General features: G+C 40.0%; 1 long non-coding RNA gene across 1 annotated transcript; it reads left to right on the forward strand.

Moving 5' to 3' along the window:
- The first annotated feature begins 392 nt into the window (after window positions 1–392).
- LOC140129029 (uncharacterized) lies at window positions 393–6,787 on the forward strand. Its single transcript, XR_011855260.1, has 2 exons — window positions 393–541; window positions 6,485–6,787. It is a non-coding gene; the product is annotated as an uncharacterized lncRNA (long non-coding RNA).
- The last annotated feature ends 12,602 nt before the right edge of the window (window positions 6,788–19,389 follow it).

Below are 19,389 nucleotides of genomic sequence, written 5' to 3' on the forward strand. Positions count from 1 at the left end.
GTACAAGTGAACACAAGACATTTTATATTATATTATATTTTATCACAGTAAATGCATTTTTCCACTTATTTTAGCTCATATAATCAGTCAACATCAGCTTAATTCAGTCTTGCTAACAAGATGGACATTAGTAATGTCAGCTTACAAAGAAGCTCTTTGCAATGGGGAGACTGCAAATTACAGAGGGAGACTGCAGAGAGGAAAACTGCTGACAAATTAAGATTACAAATCAATTAATGACAAGAAATACTTTTATTCCTCAGGAAAACACGACAGACTATTTTGTTCTTTGAAGTTTGTTAAAATGTCAGGTAATAAGCTGCTAAACATTGATCTGTGCCTGTCAAGATAAACACATTGCATGACACTCTTTTCTTGCTCATAGGGGCACATTTACTTACCCGGTCCAGTCGCGATCCAGCGGCGCGTTCTCTGACGCCGATTCGGGTCTGCGGGATTCAATAAGGTCCGTGCACCTGTCCACCAGGTGTCGCTGCTGTGCTGAGGTCCGCCAGAGTTCACCTTCTTCTCCTTGGTGCATGTAAGTGCTGATCTTGCGACACAAATTATTTTTTAAATTCCGTGTTTTTCCGAATCCGTTGGGTTGTCCGATGGCCACAACCCCCCCGATTTCTGGCGCGTGAAAGCCGGCGCTGATGTGCCAAACTCTGATCACGTGTGCCAAAATCCCGGGGCAATTCAGGGCAAATCGGAAATCGTCGGGAAACCCTTAGTAAATGAGCCCCATAGTCCCCATGATTTGACTGCTCACTGCCATTCACTGTAATAGGGCTAGGCTACACTTTCCCTATATAACAATTCTATTCTCATACAGTTCCTTTTCTAAACTGTATGTTTATAGGACCAATCTGGCTAGCATTACAGCTGTCACACAGAGATTTTATAAACTTTCAATTCCAGGGAGGATTGATTTATAACAACAAACATTTTCACTTGACAGAGGACAACTCAAGGTTTTCTTTTCATGACCATTTCATACATTTGCATATAAAGGTATGCTAGCAGCTTTGGGCTTAGAAATGTCAAAGAAAGCAACATGCATTCTGCCTGTGAAGTAGGCTATCATCTCCAGATAAATGGGGTACTGTTAATAATTTAAGTTGCTTGCATTTATTCACATGCAACAAGCTATTTTTCAGAATTTCATATTTGCATGGATCAAAGGAATTTTTTCTGTGAATATCTGATTAGATTTCCATGCATAATGTCGGAATAAAAAATGTATGTTTCTTAGGATTTGGGTTTTACAGAAGGTTTAATTAAATGTAGATAACGTTACTTCTCCAGCTGTTCCTGTTAAACAGAATGACAGACATGGGAAGCGAGATCATTCATAGGTCAAACTTGACTACTTTATGACTTTGTTCTATTTCTTGCGCTTCTATACAGGGAATGTCCGGTAAGTGCTTTCTGAGAATCTGAACCTGAGCTTGCATGTAGCCTTGAGAGCTGTAGCAGCTTACTCTGTAGCTACTTGCTGATCCTGCTGAACAAATGGGAAATTAGATGTTGGAAGTAACTAGATTTGACTTTGGTCACTGCATAAAGGTATATTTTGAAAGATGTCTCCTCTTATATATGTCGAGAGACCTCAACATCTGATTGTTAATGTCCTCTTCTAGGTACAAACCAGAAGTGATGCATTCACTATGTGGAAACCCAGCTTCACTTGTAGGTCTCTCCAGGTCATCATACAGCATACAGCAACATACAAGTGCCTCTCAATAAATTAGAATATCAGAAAAAAGTAATTTTTGTTTCAGTAATTCAATTCAAAAAGTTAAACTCATATATTGCATAGAGTCATTAAAAACAAAGTGAACTTTTCAAGTGTTTATTTGTATTCATGTTGATGATTATGGCCTACAGCCAAGGAAACCCCAAAGTCATTGGGGCAGATTTACTTACCCGGTCCATTCGCGAACCAGCGGCGCGTTCTCTGCGGTGTATTTGGGTCTTCCGGCGATTCACTAAGGCAGTTCCTCCAACGTCCACCAGGTGTCGCTGCTGCGCTGAAGTCCGCTGAGGCCCGCCAGAGGACACGATCCTATACTTGGTGAAGGTAAGTGCGTGTCCCGTGCCACTTTTTTTTTAAATGCGCCGGTTTCTCTGAATCCGTCGGGTTTTCGTTCGGCCATGCCCCCCAATTTTTGTTGCAAGCATGCCGGCGCCGATGCGCCACAATACGATCTCGTGCACCAAAAACCCGGGGCAGTACAGGGAAAATCGCCGCAAATCGAAAATATTCGGGTAACACGTCAGGAAAACGGGAATCGGGCCCTTAGTAAATGACCCTCACTATCTCAGAAAACTAGAATATTATATAAGACAAACTGTATAACATGTTTTGAACACAGAAATGGGCAAATGAAACGTATGTACAGTAAATGCACTTGATACTTGGTTTGGGCTACTTTTGCATGAATGACTGCATGAATGCGGTGCAGCATGGAGGCCATCATTGGATTGCACTGCAGCGGTGTTATAAAAGCCCAGGTTGCTTTGATAGCAGCCTTTAGCTTGTATGCATTGTTGGATCTGGCAGCAGATGTACAACAGACAATGTGGCTCCCAACTATCACTGATTGTGGAAACTTTACATTGGACCTCAAGCAGTTTGTATTGTGTGCCTCTCCACTCTTCCTTCAGACTCTGGGACCTTGATTTCCAATGAGAAATGCAAAGTTTAATTTCATCTGAAAACAACCCCATGGACCCCTGAGCAACAGTCCAGTTCCTTTTCTCCTTAAAAGGTTTAAGAAACTTCTGGCATTGTCTATTGGTCAGGAGTGGCTTGACACTTGTAGCCCAAGTCCTAGATAAATTTGTGTATGCTGGCTCTTGAAGCACTGACTCCAGCAGCAGGGCACTTCTTGTGAATCTCCTTAAAATTTTTTAATGGCCTTTTCTTAACAATCCTGTGGTTATCCCGGCTGCTTGTGCACCTTTTTCTACAACACTTTTTCTTTCCACTAAACTTTCCATTAATATGCTTTGTTAAATCACTCTGAACAGCCAGCTTCTTTAGCAATGACTTTTTGTGGCTTACCCTCCTTGTAGACTGCCTTCTGGACATCTGTCAAGTCAGCAGTCTCCCCAATGATTGTGTTGCCTACTGTGCCATAATGCTTAGGAAGCTTTTGCGGGTATTTGGGTTCATTATTCTATTTTTCTAAGATAATGGGGCATATTTATCAGGACCTCTGTGCCACTTATTTCTTGCACTTACGATTATTTGCCCCAATCCGCCACCTTCATGGCAGTGTGGCGTGAAAGGGAGTGAAGGGGGGGTGCAGCCGGTCGAGCGGAGGGCACGGCCGGCACAGGGCGTTACTGTCCCTACGTCGGCGCACTCGCGGCTGCCGTTGGATTTCATATGTGAAAAGCCCTGCCTAGCGTAGAATAAACGCTGCACAGACTCCCGCCCCGATACATCAAGAGGCTTCCGCCTTGTGATATATGCCGCTGTGAATATGCAGCGGCGGGGCAATCATACGCTGGTGCTCGTGCCCCAACGACTCTTGGATTTTTCTTGGCTATAAGCCATAATCATCAACATTTACATAAATAAACACTTGAAAAAGTTCACTCTGTTTGTATTGAATCCCTTTTAAATCGCTTTTGGCTGAAATTCTACCTTAATGTAGCTCTAATACAACTCTAATACAGCAGGAAATTTGAAAGGCAGACTTTTCTTACAGACGCTTTGTGAATGATACAATCTCACTGATATCACTGAACGGAAACAGGCAGAAGAAGCAGATGTCATATTTTCTCCATCAATTCCAGAGTTAAATGTAAACTATTATCAGCATTGGCAATGGCTACTAGGGGGCAAAGGGGGCTATTGTAGTACAAAAATTTGATCGAAGAGTCTGTGACCTCTGGCTTGCATTACTAAGACCTCTGTGACCTCTATAATAATGCAACTTCTGGGGAGAAATGCATGGCGGTACATTCGGTGGTGTACATAGGCCAATATAGGTGCTTTGACCAATCTATGGCTTAGCAACCTCATAGTCATCTCATTGCTATGCAGTCTGCATTAACTTTTTAAGCAATGTGTGCTACAATAGATCTTATGTGGGTTTGAAACATAGCTTTTATTCCCCATTTCAATTTATTTTGCATATCTCCACAAAAGTAGCTGTTGTGAAAATTCTGTAATGCTCCTCAGCTGATTGGTAGCCTTATGTATCTGTTCTTGACAGCTATTAATGTAATAAGATAATCAATGTTATCCAGTTCACATTTCAAAAGTTTTTAGGGTATTTTCACAAAGCCTAAATGTTTAAATACCGTATTTTCCGGGCCATTAGGCGCACCGGAATATAAGGCGCATTAGTCCGATGCGCCTTATATATGTAATAATTCCATATATAAGGCGCATCGGACTATAAGGCGCAGGGTCGGGGGCGTGGCGGAGGTCCGGGGGTGGAGCGGAGACCCGACGGGACGCGACGCCGAGAAGAGACGCGGCGACGCGGGGAAGGTGAGTGGGGAAGGTGAGGGGGAGGTGGAGGAGGGCAGCGGACCATACTTACATAGGTCCCCGCTACCGGAGACAGCAGATCTCCAGCGGGAACTGCAGACCACGCGGCAGAAGTTGTTCGTGCCGCGTGGTCTGCAGTTCCCGCTGGAGATCTGCTGTCTCCGGTCTCCGGTAGCGGGGACCTTTGTAAGTATGGTCCGCTGCCCTGTGCCATACATAGGGCGCACCGGACTATAAGGCGCACTTTGGATTTCCAAGGAAATCCAAGGCTTTTAAGTGCGCCTTATAGTCCGGAAAATACGGTATATAAATTGAATTAGATTTTCACATGTGCTCATAATCTTAGGCATAGCGCATTGATCGCAGACCTCTTAGAGACCATGGGGGAGATGTAACATACTCCCTTGCTCTTACTTAGGCCTCTTGATGTAACCAGCGGGCGTTGCGGGCGCCAGACAAAACTACTCAAGATCCGACCTGGCATAGTTGTGCATGAAAACCAGTCAACAAAGGTTTGCTTGTTTTTCAAAAGAACACAGGCATGGGGCATGGCAGAAAAGAATACGCAGCGATGAATCTCTCCCTAAGTGCCCAAACTGCAACCAAAATCCACTTACTGTATACTGTATGTCGCAAAGTACCAACATGACTTAAAAAGCTCCATTCTCTATCACAGCTTTCAATAATATTGGCATCCTAATGACACCAACACAGGAGAAATAAGATGGATAAATTTGGATCATCATTGTAGCTTTCCTCCAGGGTCCCCTGAACAGGAATCAGGGGGCCTAGTTTTGTATCTCCAATGATAGTCCATCTCTGTCAGCACCCTCTCGCTTTTTTCTGAAGTCTTGGCAGCCAAAGATGCATCGATTTAAAATAGCATTGAGCATGGAGCATCTCTTGCTGCCTCAGATTGCAGAAGGAGGCCATGAGTCCTGTCTGGCAAACTCTGTGCTGGGACGATGGCCTGGGTGCCCACAGAGAGGGCTCGGAGTGCCGCCTCTGGCACCCATGCCAAATGTTCACCTCCAGTGGAAGGAAGTTTCAGTGCTGAGTCTCCTCAGCAGCTTATCTCTTTAATAACCCTAGAATCTCAGTATAAGTAGGTAAGTCCTGGATGTTAATCAAATAGCTTTGAGATGTAATAAGGATGGAAGGATGGAAGTGAATTAGTACTGCCTCCTTGTATATAATTTGTATCAGAATGATGCTATAAGATTTTAGCTTATAAATTGTAATGTGATAAGTAGCTCTGTAAAATAATTACATGACTCTTGCAAAAGTAAAATGTCTGTATAGTGTTTTCAAAGGCTTCTGATCCAGAAAGAGATGCAGATGGGATGCCCATGTCCACTACAATATTTCCTCCCTCCATCTCCCCCGTGCACCGACGTGTTAGTGTGAATGTAGACTAAGTATTACTTTACTTTGTAAAGTAAGTGTTTTTCTTTTTAATGTGGTGATATTGATGCATTTTACTCTAGGTGTTCTAATATCTAATGTGCTGTGTCGAATTGTAATTGTAATTATGATACTTTAATTTCTCTATGGGACAAATAAAGTTATGTTATTATTATTGACTGTGGCAATGTTCAATGAAAAGTAAAAATGTTGTGATGGTTCAAATGTGATGAATAATACAGAATAAAGTATATAAACTGTACATTTGTGTGACTCTTTGCTTACTGTATGAGCTATCCCTTCAAGTTCCATGATACCTTATATTGATACAATATTTCCTTTAGCAAAATAACATCTGTAAACATACAGTATACTTGTTTGGTGCTGGTAAACCATTTGGCTGATTTTGTTAGTTGTTAACTTTGAAACATAATATACCCTCTTTTTTTAGTTGACAGATTGTAAAATGTTTGGACTATTTTAACCTTGTGTTGTTGACATTCATACTATATAGCACTAGCTACTGGTATGATTACTATAGACACATATCCTACTTTTGTCTTTCAGCAGATTCAGCATTCCAGACAATTCCCAGAACCTCTTGGTATAGTATCTCCTTCTAACTGTAGAAACTGAAGACTCATTTACTGAAAATAACAGAAAGCTCAAGATTGATGTGAGGCACACAGTCAGTGCTTCTAAATAAGTCTTTCCACTGGTTAATACATATACTATACTGGCAACAGGATTAACATATTTGCAAAAATTCGAAGTTTTGGTTATTTATAATGAAATTCTTGCAAGCACTTGTCATTATCCAAGTTGAAGTTGCAGAAAACAATGCAGCAATAAATGCTGAAACCACCCTGATGCTATGGACACAGAATAAGATTTTTTAAATAAAAAATAGGGCAAAATCTATGAATGGCAGATGGAATTTTACTTTTTTTTCCATTAATGTTTTGGATTTTTTTTTTTTAATTTATACACCAATGCCGTTTTTGAGTCTAGTGGATCTTTCAAATTCCATTTTATTGCAATGGCTCAAAAACAGCATCCCGAAGAGTAGAATCAAGCTACCCTCGTAATATATACATAAATTATGATTCTATACTCACAATGTATAATGGGAAACGTATATACTACAGTGTATTGGTGAACTTCTTATAGAATGGTAGCCCTCTAAATTCATGGAAGTATCACTGCGTTTCAGTGTGTGAACTACTTCCCCAAACAGATAAGCCAGCTGCCGCCGTAAGGTACAGACCAAGTGCACCAGCCATGTCATTTAGCAGTGTCATAGTTCTCAGTTCTCTCCCGCTTTATTAGTTTTATATTTAGAACCCGGAAGAGCTAAGGACTTTTACCCTTTTACTTCTGAGTTCTCAGTTTCCTTTATAATTCTTTAAACTTATGGATTGTTTTTCTAGCAATCTAAAATGTATATTATGTGGTATTCAATCTATGAATGTTTTATCCAATGTAAGCACAATATTTTCCCTTCAGTTCTCTTCTGAATTAAAATTCCCTGTGATCCTGAGGCAAAGATATGTAAGGTACATACATCAATCAATAGATGAAGAGCTGCCATCTGTGCTTAGCTGGACTGCGGTGTCTAAGTTTGTGCAGAGAAAACACACTCCCTCTGGCACCCATTGGCACCCTGCAGCTACAATCGCAAGGTGCCAATGGTTTCGCACAGCCAGTGAAGGACTCCAGATACTTTTGCTAATTTATTAAACAAGAAAAACTGAAATATCACATGATCATAAGTATTAAGACCCTTTGCTCAGTATTGAGTAGAAGAACCTTTTGAGCCAGTACAGCCATGAGACTTCTTAGGAACGATGAAACAAGTTTTTTACACATGGATTTGGGGATCCTCTGCCATTCTTCCTTGCAGATCCTCTCCAGTTCCCTCAGGTTGGATGATGGATGTTGGTGGATAGACATTTTCAAGTCTCTTCAGAGATGCTCAATTGGGTTTAGGTCAGGGCTGGCCCAATCAAGAATGGTCACATACTTGTACTGAAGCCACCACCTTGTTATTTTAGCTGTGCGCTTAGGGTCATTGTCTTTTTGGAAAGTGAACCTTCAGCCCAGTTTGCTGTCCACAGCACTCTAAAAGAGGTTTTCATTCAGGATAACTCTGCCGCTTTTATCCTTCCTTCAATTGCAACCAGTCGTCCTGTCCCTGCCCCCATAGCATGATGCTGCTACCACCATGTGTCACTGTTGGGATTGTATTTGGCAGGTGACGAGCAGTTTTTCTTTACACATACCGCTTACAGAAACCAAAAGACCAGAGAATATTATTTTGTATGCAGGCTTTCATATATTTTACACTGATGAAAGGCTTCCATTGGCACACTGCCATAAAGCCCTGCACAAAACCCCTACTGGTGGATGGCTGCAGTCATAGTTGACTTTGTGGAACTTTCTCCCATCTCCCTACTGCATCTCTGGATCCCAGTCACAGTGGTCTTGGGGTTCTTCTTTTCCTCTCACCAAGGCTCTTGTTCTACGATTGCTTGGTTTTGCTGTAAGGCCTGGTCGAGGAAGAGTTGTGGTCTTCCCAAACTTCTTCCATTTAAGGAATATGGAGGTCACTGTGCTTTTAGTGCTTGAGTGCTGCAGAAATTCTTTAGTAACTTTGTTCAGATCTGTGCCTTTCCACAATTCTGTCTCTTGTGCAGTTCCTAAGACTTCATGATTCTTATGTGCTTTGAGCTGTGACATCTTATATTGAAAGGTGTGTGCCTTTCCTAATCAAGTCCAATCAGTTTAATTAAACAAAGCTGGACTTCAATGAAGGAGTAGGAACTTTTCAAGGAGGATGAGAAGGAAAAGGACAGCATGTGAGTTAAATATCATGTATCACAGCAAAGGGTCTGAATACTCATGACCTTTAGATATTTTTGTTTTTCTTCTTTTTTTTTTACATTTTTGCTTTTTGTCAAAATGTAGAGTGCACGTTAATGAGCAAAAAAAGAACTTTTTTGATCTTACCAATTGGCTACAATGAAACAAAGAGTGAAAAATTAAAAGCAGTCTGAACTTTCCATACCCACTGTACATGTAGCCTTGTAGATAACCCCAATAAGTTTGCAGGTAATGTAGTCCTGTATCAGGAAATCTCTTATGAAAGATTTGCCCATTGTCAGATATGGACACAAGATACATCCCCCACATCTATAGCACCCTTTGATGTAATGATCGAGCCAGGTCTCTGGTAGTGTTGTGGCCTTACAGTGGCTTTTGTATAGTCTATTCCTTAGAGATCGGCCTTTTCTAAACATGATTAATGGTTGTGTTCCAGCAATATCCTTAATGTAATCATCCATTAGTAGGATGGGCCAATATCATTCTACAAACTTTCTTGCTTTATCTTCCCTTTTATTATAAGTGGCTATCAACTTTGGGATATCTTCATAGGGTGACTTAGATTTTTTTACCACTTTTTATAAGGTTACAACTTTGTAATGCCTTCCTCAGTACTCCATCTGGTTATCCTCTGTCCCTAAACCGTACCCTTAATTGATCGGCTTGAGTGATAAATTCCTTGTCGGTACTACTTTGGCCAGAGACATCAGATATATCCATTTTCTAAAGGAATATGATTGGTACTTTCCCACCGGAGCAAGGAGTTAGTAGCCATTGGTTTACAAAAAATTGATGTTTTCATTGGTTCTGTCTAGTGTCGTAGTTACAAAAACGTAAAGGTAAGGTAGAGAAGTAAGGTAGAGAACCACCTAGCCCTAATTAAAACCTGAATTAGGTATGAATTAGGACCGTGTGGTCAAAAACGCATAGCCCTAATCTCTTTGTGTACACTTTTTACTGTACATGTTTGCTCATTTGTATATTTTAATGGATTGAATTACATAAACGGTGTATCTACTTTTTTTACCAAGCTGGTGCTGACCCCTCCACCCCTCCATCTCCCCAGCTGAAGATTTGCTATGCTCAAGCCCCCTCTTATTATTGCCCTTCTTGCATAAAAATAAATAAACTCTAGTCCCTCACCTTTCCTCATTCCCCTGCAGCAGTCCTGCCTTCTCCTCCACCTTGTCTGTGTGCAGCAGCGCCTGCCCAGCCGGGGTGTTGTGATGACGTCAAGTCATCAGGCTCTGCTGTATACTGCCAGGCTCTGCCGTATACTGACATGGCATGAATCAGCGGTGATGGGGATAGAACCCCAAATTTTGGACTGTATCGCTGGGTTGGAAGTTATGTTAACAGAAGATGCACTAAATGTTATGAGGTTTAGCAGAACTGAAAGCTCACCCTTCAGTTCCTTTCACAACTAGAACTCCCACCCTACAGCTTGATTTCTTGTTCCAATGACATGTGGGAAGTAATCGGGGGGTGATACAGCAGACGCTGTGTTATCATCCAGCATCAGGGATTCCTCAAACATGTAAATTTTGTCCTGTGGCCGGCTTGATGCTGCTGTCTGCTGAAGTTGTTGTGACAGTCAAGCTGTGAGCAGGCAGCAGCGGTGGCCAGCCTGCAGAAACTCCAGAACAAACCCAGGGCTGGAAGCTCAGTTGGCTTAGTGCCCCCGGATCAGTCGGCGGGACACATTGCAAGTCTGGCAGTGGTTGGAGCCACTGTGCGTTTGCCGGAAAAAGAGGGCTCCAAATGCCGTCACTGACACGTGTGCCATGGGTTTGCTACTGCTGCTCAATGGCATGACTGACACGAAACCCTAGTTAAAGTTTTCTTTTTTAATTGTGTAGGCAATATGTTAAAAGTACTTATCTACTATATTAATTTATTTAGTTCACAAAAAAACTGAATGTAAGTTTCTTTATCACTGCTCTGACTTGGCGTGTACACTTTGAGAATAGAGAAAAGTTATCTGCAGTTGTTGGCTTCTCAATCCCCTTCTAGTCTCCCTGTCCCAGCTGCCCACCATAATAATAATAATAATAATAATAATAATAATAATAATAATAATAATAATACATTGGTTTTAAATAGCACCAAAATATACTGCAGTGCTTAATGGTAAAGGTTACACTGCTGCGCCCCAGTAATATAATAAATATGATGTGATAGGTTCCTTTGCCTGAAGAGGGAGGTGTGATCTCCGAAATGTTGCTGTGTGCACCTGTTCATTCAGTAGAGCCCTTGGAACTCTATGGACACTACAATCATGAGAGGACCGTTCCTTGTTAGTTGTGAAGTACAACCATTTTTATTACTAGAGCGTAAAATAAATGTATAAGACATTTAATTGATTTGTTTGGCTTGCAGCAGTTTTTTCTATGCAGTTGTGGTGAAGACTGTGAGAGTCTTTTTTATGTTGTATAGGTGAGGGGTCTGTGCGTTCTGTGAAGCTTCCTAGTGTTAGTTGTCAGATTCCCTTTAACTAATAGCATGTCTGCTTATCTGTGGTGTATTGCTATGAAAGAATATGGGATGTTATTTCCTGGAACGTATGACTGTAAATCACCTATTAGAGATAAAGAATGGTACCTTGCTCTACAGGTCATGCACTGAAATATTATCCATGTGTAAACTATACAGAAGTTTTTCAGTCTCATGCATCATAAGTAACTAATAATGAACATACAAGTTATTTCTGTGTATCAATCTACATTAATATAGATAACTTATAAACAATAATTTGCAACACCCTCAACCCTGGTATCCATTATTTAGAAGACAACATCACAGACCATCTACACTGTGAACATGAGAGCAGTAGATTGCTGATAATGCAGCACACAAGCGCAATATCGGATTAAATATTCTGTGTCATACATTATTCAGCAAATGGAAACATGTACTGGAATAATTCTACAACATTTAACATATATGTATGATAGGAGATCACATTGCAACATTTAAAATTGTCCTCAGGACTACCTAAGAAACATATCCCAAATCAGATGTGGATTTTGTTAACACTTCATTTGTAAACTACTTCAGCATGTATGTCTTGGCTCCCTGGCCATAGAAAACCCTATCCGTAAAGCCCTATTCATCTGGTGTTTTTTAAGTGATAGCATAATAGACTGTGCTGTTCCTAACAGAGGTAAAGGGTAAAAGATTAAAAAAGTGGTTGGTGGTTCAAATGTAGCATTACACAAGGCTCAGGTAAATCAATGTTCTGCCTCTGCTCCCCCAAAGCAAGTGATGCTCATTTTATCTGCTCTAATAGAGGATCCTGCAAATGGACAACATTTACATTTTTAGTACCCTGCCCTGAGACAGTCATATCAAATATGTGTGACTTGGGACCTTTTGGGTCTTGTGCATTCCATGCGCTATTTTAGGAGTGTGGGTCATCATGATCAGGTCATGTTAGGGTGCAGCCATACTTGCTGTTTATGTTGCATTTGCAAACAATGCAAAAACACTGGGGGCTGGTGACTCATAGAATGCATTTCCTTTGAACCACACATACGATGAAGCCAAGGACAAAAAATGGAAAAGATTCTGCTCAAAAGGTAAGAGATGCTGCTGAAAGTGAATAAGTCCGCACATCTGAGCAGTTGAGCTGGGATCACTGGTGGGTAGAGCTATCAGTGCGGGAAAGCTGTTGCAGAGATTGCTAACGTGCCACCATAAAGCCACACTCTAGAGACTGACGGGGTATTTTTCAAACTTATTTTTTTTTAGCACAATTGAGCCAAAATTTATGACTTGCTTAAACATTTGCGACTTTCTGTGACTTTTCAGACAAAAGTTTCAAAAAACAACACTTACATGCCTCATATATCAACCATTTAGATAAATCAAGCAAACCCAAAGCCTTAAAAAAACAAAAAAGGGGTTTCAATTTGCCCAGTATGTCTGGGTCACGCGAGATGCACCTGAACCTAAATTTTGGGTGTTGCTTAGCTCTACTTCCAAAGCTAATGTGAAGTTAAAAACACTTCTTTATTTAGGACATACTTTAAACATGTGCATATGAAACGTATAAAAAACATAGAGCTTATTGAACTGTATATTATTTTTTCGCAATTTTTTACATCATCTTTCAACCTTCTATGCCTAGTTACTTTGCATTACAAGAGCAAATCTGTAGACCGTAACCTCATATTGATGATATTCTCTAAAATATGCCAGTTCACCTGAAATTTCTAGTTATAATATATTTTTCCAAGGTCAATAAGTTTGCAAAGCTGTTGTGTAATTTGGACTGGGTGAAGTGCACAGATTTGTCTTGACACTAAATCTGTTTCCAACTTCATGGCCTAAAAATAGCATGTAAAATGAGGTGTATATTTAACTCTTAAGATATATAACATAATAGGATCATAAAACATTACAATACTAGTTAAATGTAATATTATCACTTACCATTATGGCCAACCTCATTAAAAAATGTTGATAGTATGCACAATATATACAACTTCTTTTGGAAAAATCTTCAATATTACACTAAAAATACCATACCTCCAAACCATCCTGGATCTAGTGGGATAGTCACGGATTTTGAGGTCTGTATTGCCCAGCAAATGGTATAGCTTGGGACATCAACTCTATGTGTGTCCTCCAGATGCAGATTGCAGTGCAGAGTTTATTGCAGTGATAATGCAGAGAGATGCTGGCCCTCGATTTCTGTGTGGAGCAGAAAAAAACTTGATAACTAACATTAACTGAATGTCTACTTTACATGGACATGAGTTTTTTTGTATCCTCTTATTTTTGTAAGATCTTAAGGGGCTTTGAACTTTAGGTGTGATTTTTCACATTTTCATAAAAAACACAAAGTCCTGCTTTTGCGGGACCTGCTCAGATTTGAAGTCACTTTGAGAGACCTAAATAAAAGTAAAACCCCATAAATTACCCCATTATAGAAAATACACCCCTTAACTTATGTGAAACAAGTTTCATGAAGTTTGTTAACCCTTTAATTGTTTTACAGGGGGTAAAACAAAATCGTGTGCAATTTAGAATTTTTCATTTTTTTGGCTAAATGAATGTGCTTTTCAAAAAATGTACAAATTTTCAGTGGATAAAATACCAAAATGCTCCACAAACTTTGATACCCAATTTCTCCTGAGTGTGCCAATACCCCATATGTGGTGGTAACATGTTGTATGGGCACAAGCCAGGGCATTGAAGGGAAGCTTCACGCCGAGCAGATTATGCATTGTCCCTTTATAACGGCTATACAATCTTTATTTTTTTGGCAATTTTGACATATAAGGGAATATTTGTAGCGACATTAGATGCACTTTACAAACACTTCAATTTAGTTGTTCATTAGCTTATTGATGAGATTTTATTAACTCTTAAATGTATGTAGGGAAAGAAAATTGTACATTTCTTTTCTTCTTGTATTTTTTGGGGGGCAGTAGATGGTACCATAAAAATAAAATATTATTTTTGTTCTATAGATCACTACGATTATGGTGATAGCTCATTTATATAAAAGGAAAGGACTTTTTTACAGCGTTCACCAAGCAGGTCCAATAATGTAACTGATTTATTGTCCAGATTGTTACGGACGGGGTGATACCAAATATGTGGGGTTTTTTTCATGATTTTGTGTTTTTTGTACTTTATGAGGTATGTAAAGAGAATGTTGGTGTTTAGGGGGCTCATTTGTACTGTACATCTTAGTGGGGTGAGTGTCCAAGCTGTCTATGTTTTACAGGTACTGCAATTAAGATCAATGCCTTACACATAACAATATCTTCACAATGGGTACTGAATACTCAGGGGATAGCCACAAATCTACCACCAGGAATCTACTTTCTGAAGTAGTTCCCATGGTAAATTACACCTCCCTGCACCATTGCAAAACACTTTCTAGCTAAGCCCTTAATATTCTAAACTTTATTTTATCAATATGCAAATTACCTGTAGGCGCTACTGGAGACATAGAGTAGCTTCTGCAGCTCCGCCAATCTGCTCGTCTTTGCTCTGTGGATACTCAGTGGCTCCTGTGCCTAAGCCGGTGACACTCCGGGAGCAGGGGAGTTCTGCACTTGTGCAGTAGCGTTAATGTGCACAGCATCGATGAAGAATACTGAGATCTGTATGTATTTAATTGTGTATCTATTTCTATAATATATATATATATATATATATATATATATATATATATATGTGTGTGTGTGTGCATCTAGTCAAAATGTTGCCATTCATGAGAACTCTTCCATATATTATAAAATGGGTTTATTTGGACTATTTGTTATAAACTTCATTTCTAGTGACCTCTCCTTAGTTTTGCTATATGTTGACAAAACATTTTAGCACTGTATTTTGTAATAGAGGCTTATAGACGACTCTTTTAACATTACAAAAATATTACAAAATATTACACATTCTGTACATATAATAGTATTGTTATCCGCTTAAATATTTTGAGCCAATTTACAACTTTTAAACGATAGAATTTAAAAATACGTCGGGACATCAAGGCCAGCCTACAATCCTATGGTGATGATCTATGAGGAGGCAAAAAAAAAGAATCCCGCAAGGCTGATTCTAGGATTTCTTCCTGAACCCAATATAGCAGTCAGAATAACTTCTTGGAGAAACATTACATTTACAAAATGTTTTGTTCTTATAACATATGATATTTTTTCTCTTCTGAATGGCATACAGGCCCCTATAAATTAGAAAAGTGACCAGAAGACCCATTTTTAGCACCCTCCAGTCTCCACAGAGCATAGTACATTCACTGCCAAATAATTTTTTTTTATAAGAAATAGGTTTTACAGAAAAAAGATATGTTATATAGTGCCTTTCAATGTCACGCTATGTGACTAGTCAGTTGCCCCTGGGAGTGGCTATAGAGGAGCAGGGGGCGTTGCTAAGCCGGATGATGGGTGTTTTGAAATATTTGAAAAGGACACACAGAGGAGCGGTTTCCCAAAGGTGGTGGTGGGGGAGGGGGAGTGTTCCTCTATAGCCACTACCAGGGGACGAGTGCCTAGTCACAGAACACATGGCCTTGAAAGTTTCAATGTGGCATATCTTTTCTTCTGTAGAACCTATTTTTTATACAAAAACTGTTTTGCAGTGTAAGTACTATGCTCTGTGGGGACTGGGGGGGGGGGGGTTTCTAAAAATGGTGACATGTTCCCTTTAAGAAACACATCCATTGTTTTGTAATACTTAATGTGCTCTATACGTTTAAAAGTAGGCATGTAGGCATGTAAAGCAAATATACTATTTCCTACCTAGTGTAGGGCATGTTATATAGTTTGTTTCTGAACAATTAGTTTTCTCTCAGTTTCACATAAGTGAGCTACTTCCAGTACATTTCACAGAGCGATGGGAACCAGTTTGACTGGTTACCAGATTGTTGCAGTTACTCACACTAATTTACAGCTTGCAATCTAATCATAGCAATGTAGGTGATAAGTTAAAAGCGTCAGTGTACCTAAGCTAGCTGCTTATTATAGCTTATTATGCTTACTGCTTTAGCAATATAATAATATTGATTTTGCATAAGCTGAGATATGATCAGCTCTTGAAGGTAATGTCTGCCATTTATTCTTATTTTGCATTTTGGGTGTTCACTGCAAGTTTTTAAATAGCATAATGGAAAATGGACAAATGTTCTCCGGTACTCCAGTAAAAACATCTTTTATTTATTAGTTTATTTGTCACATTAAAAATGATGTGAATACAAAGTGCAACATAAGGGGTACACAGACCAACGCGTTTCGACATTTAAAAAGATTCTCAGTTTTTAATCATGGTCAGACCAGAGGTACTGCCTGGTGGTGTGACACTGGCTTCTGCAGCACAAGGGGTTTTTATATTCCCCTAGTGAGGTGGCAGTGCTCTCCAGTCAGCATCCAGCTTGCTTTACAATAAGAATACAGCATATCATTGGTTAGAGACAATCGATATGTTAACCATTTCCCTCCCAGCTGCATTACAAAGTTCCCCACTTTTGGAGACCTCCTAGCGAGGTGATCAGTCTCCCTAGACAGCTCCTTACATGATGAGGGCGCTATTTGCAATAACTATCTACTCTATGCATTGGCAGGGTTGTTGCACATGCTTGTGTGGGGGCGTTGGGAAGAATCGTACGTTGCTTATTGAGCAAACTATTAAAGGTTATCAAAACAACAGAAACAATGAGAATGTTGGAGAAAACTGTCCAAGAATTCAGATACACGGAGATGAAATACTAGCTGAATGAACACATTTTGTATTAAAATTAAAGGAAATCTACTACTCCCTACTACTACTATCACAGAGGGGCTAGGGCAGACCCCCATGCTCTTTAGCATAATTTTTTTTTTTTTTTAATCAGGTAACTTTTATCAAAGCATATACATATCACAGCATACATACATACATATACAAATGTCATAGTCTCAACTGTATAGGTAGAACATCAGCTGTGAACATATATAATCATTCCCCCCCAACTCCCCCCATCCCAGGTCAGAGAATACCCCTTAATCCAACTTCCAGAGAGCTATCTCCTTCATCCTCCATTTACCTTTCCCTCCCAATTCCGGCTATCCTTCAGGGCAAACCCTCTGCCAGCTCCGAATCAGATCCTCTGTTCCTATTCCTGGGCACTCCAACCATTTTTTCCATTGTTTCCCAAATTTCTTGATTGAATTTCTCTTCAGGTATACCCCCAATTCCATCTTAATTGTGTTTTGTTCAGTGAGCTTGTAATTTCTGCCATCCTCGGCGGATCAGCGTCCAACCAGTGCCTTGCAATAGTCTTACGCACCTGATACAGCAACTTAGCTACTGCCCACCCACATATCCCATTACACACACTTTAGAATCCTGCTGGATCTGGACCCCATACACCTTCTGTACTAAACGCTGAGTTTTATTCCACAGCCCCCTCAGCTCCGGGCACGTCCAGAACATATGTAATATATCAGCCCCCTCAGCTAGGTACCGCGGGGCTGCCCGTGTCCGCCCTCTACCCCATCTTGTGCAACACTACCGGGGTCCTATTCTTTAGCATTATTTTTAAAGTTGATTTTAGAAGGAAGGAGGCTATGTATAACAAATATAAGAAGATAACCACAGTGCCTGGATCTATAAGCCTATCATGATTGATTCTGATGGAAAGTTTCCTTTAAGAAAGTGAACTTTTAAAGAAATCCAACCCTTAGCTATAAGTATTCACCTTTTCACTTCAACTTGGGCATGATTTCACAGGATTAAGTTTCATCTGGTCAAACCGGATAAATAGCTTGCAGGCTTAAAACAGAAAACTCACTCCACCCTGCCCATCACAAGTTATTGTCTCCCACATACTGTGAGGGTGAATTTATGTTTATGTGTTCTACTTGCCAGTTGCTAGGTTCTTAAATAGAAGGTAATCATACTGAGGCCAATGTTATAGATGTGGCACTAGACTACTATAGATATTATAGAACTAGAGTATTACCTATATTATACATTAAATTTTACAGATAGTGGGGGAGTGCCATGCACCCATGTCCCTGCGGATACATCAAGAGGTCTAACTAGGCTGGCCCGACTTGAAGTAGCATTGTGCAAAAATTAGCAGTTTTTTATGCAGTATGCAGGTACGGGGCAGAAACACCCCATGCCTGCCCACTAAGCCGGCCGCCTCTGTACACCCCCTTCACGCCCACATGGCATGGCGTTGGCATAGTCTTATTATAATCTCAAATTATTTCAGTTCGCAAGAATTTATAATTATTTTACTGCTTCTATGGGAGAAAACTACCATATAATCAGTGATAACCCCCCCCCCCCCTATTATTTTAGAAAGGTGTAACTGCAGCCATACAACTTTTACTAAACAGAGCCGATGCTAGGAGCAGGTAGCATGTGCATTCTCCTTTGCAGAAGATTGTATAACACAGTGATAGCGAATGTTTTAGTGGCCAAACTGCAACCCAAAATCTACATAAAGTGCCAAAACTGAAATTTATCATACTAATAGGAAAAGGAAACAAGAAAAAAATGTGTGGGCGAGCTTAGGTTCATAACAAGTCATTTTTATTGCAATACTCAGTGAAAACATTTTAAATTTTCACATTTTAATGTTTTTAAAATTTATTTTTGCTGGATATTGAAATAAATTGGATGTAGTTTAGTTCCAAAATAAATGCAACCAACTAAAAGGGATGTACACTCTTCCAGTGACAAAGGATAACATTAAGAAGGACTGATAGGAAGAGGAGATCACTCTTTTTGGCCACAGAAATGGGTTGTCCACCACCCAAACAATCCATGGACACTGAAGGGTACATTTTGTATAGAAGTGCTGGACATTGATACCTGGTCAGAATCTCTGAACAACGTTCGGTAGCAGCCTTGATCTGTGTAAACATTCCTTTATGTATTGTGAATACAGCAGGACTGTAGAAAATACATTTATATTCCAGAATTGTAGCTGGACTTGAAATACTGTGGTTTCGTGATTGTTAAGATAGCACAGCCCCATCCCTGAGCTAAGTCACTGCTGTAGCAGGCTGTTGTCTGAATACCACAATAGGGGAGGGGCTTGCAGCATTACTTTGAAGAGATCTCACAGT

The sequence above is a fragment of the Engystomops pustulosus genome, chromosome 4 (genome assembly GCF_040894005.1).
Source record: "Engystomops pustulosus chromosome 4, aEngPut4.maternal, whole genome shotgun sequence".
Classification (NCBI taxonomy): Eukaryota; Metazoa; Chordata; class Amphibia; order Anura; family Leptodactylidae; genus Engystomops; species Engystomops pustulosus.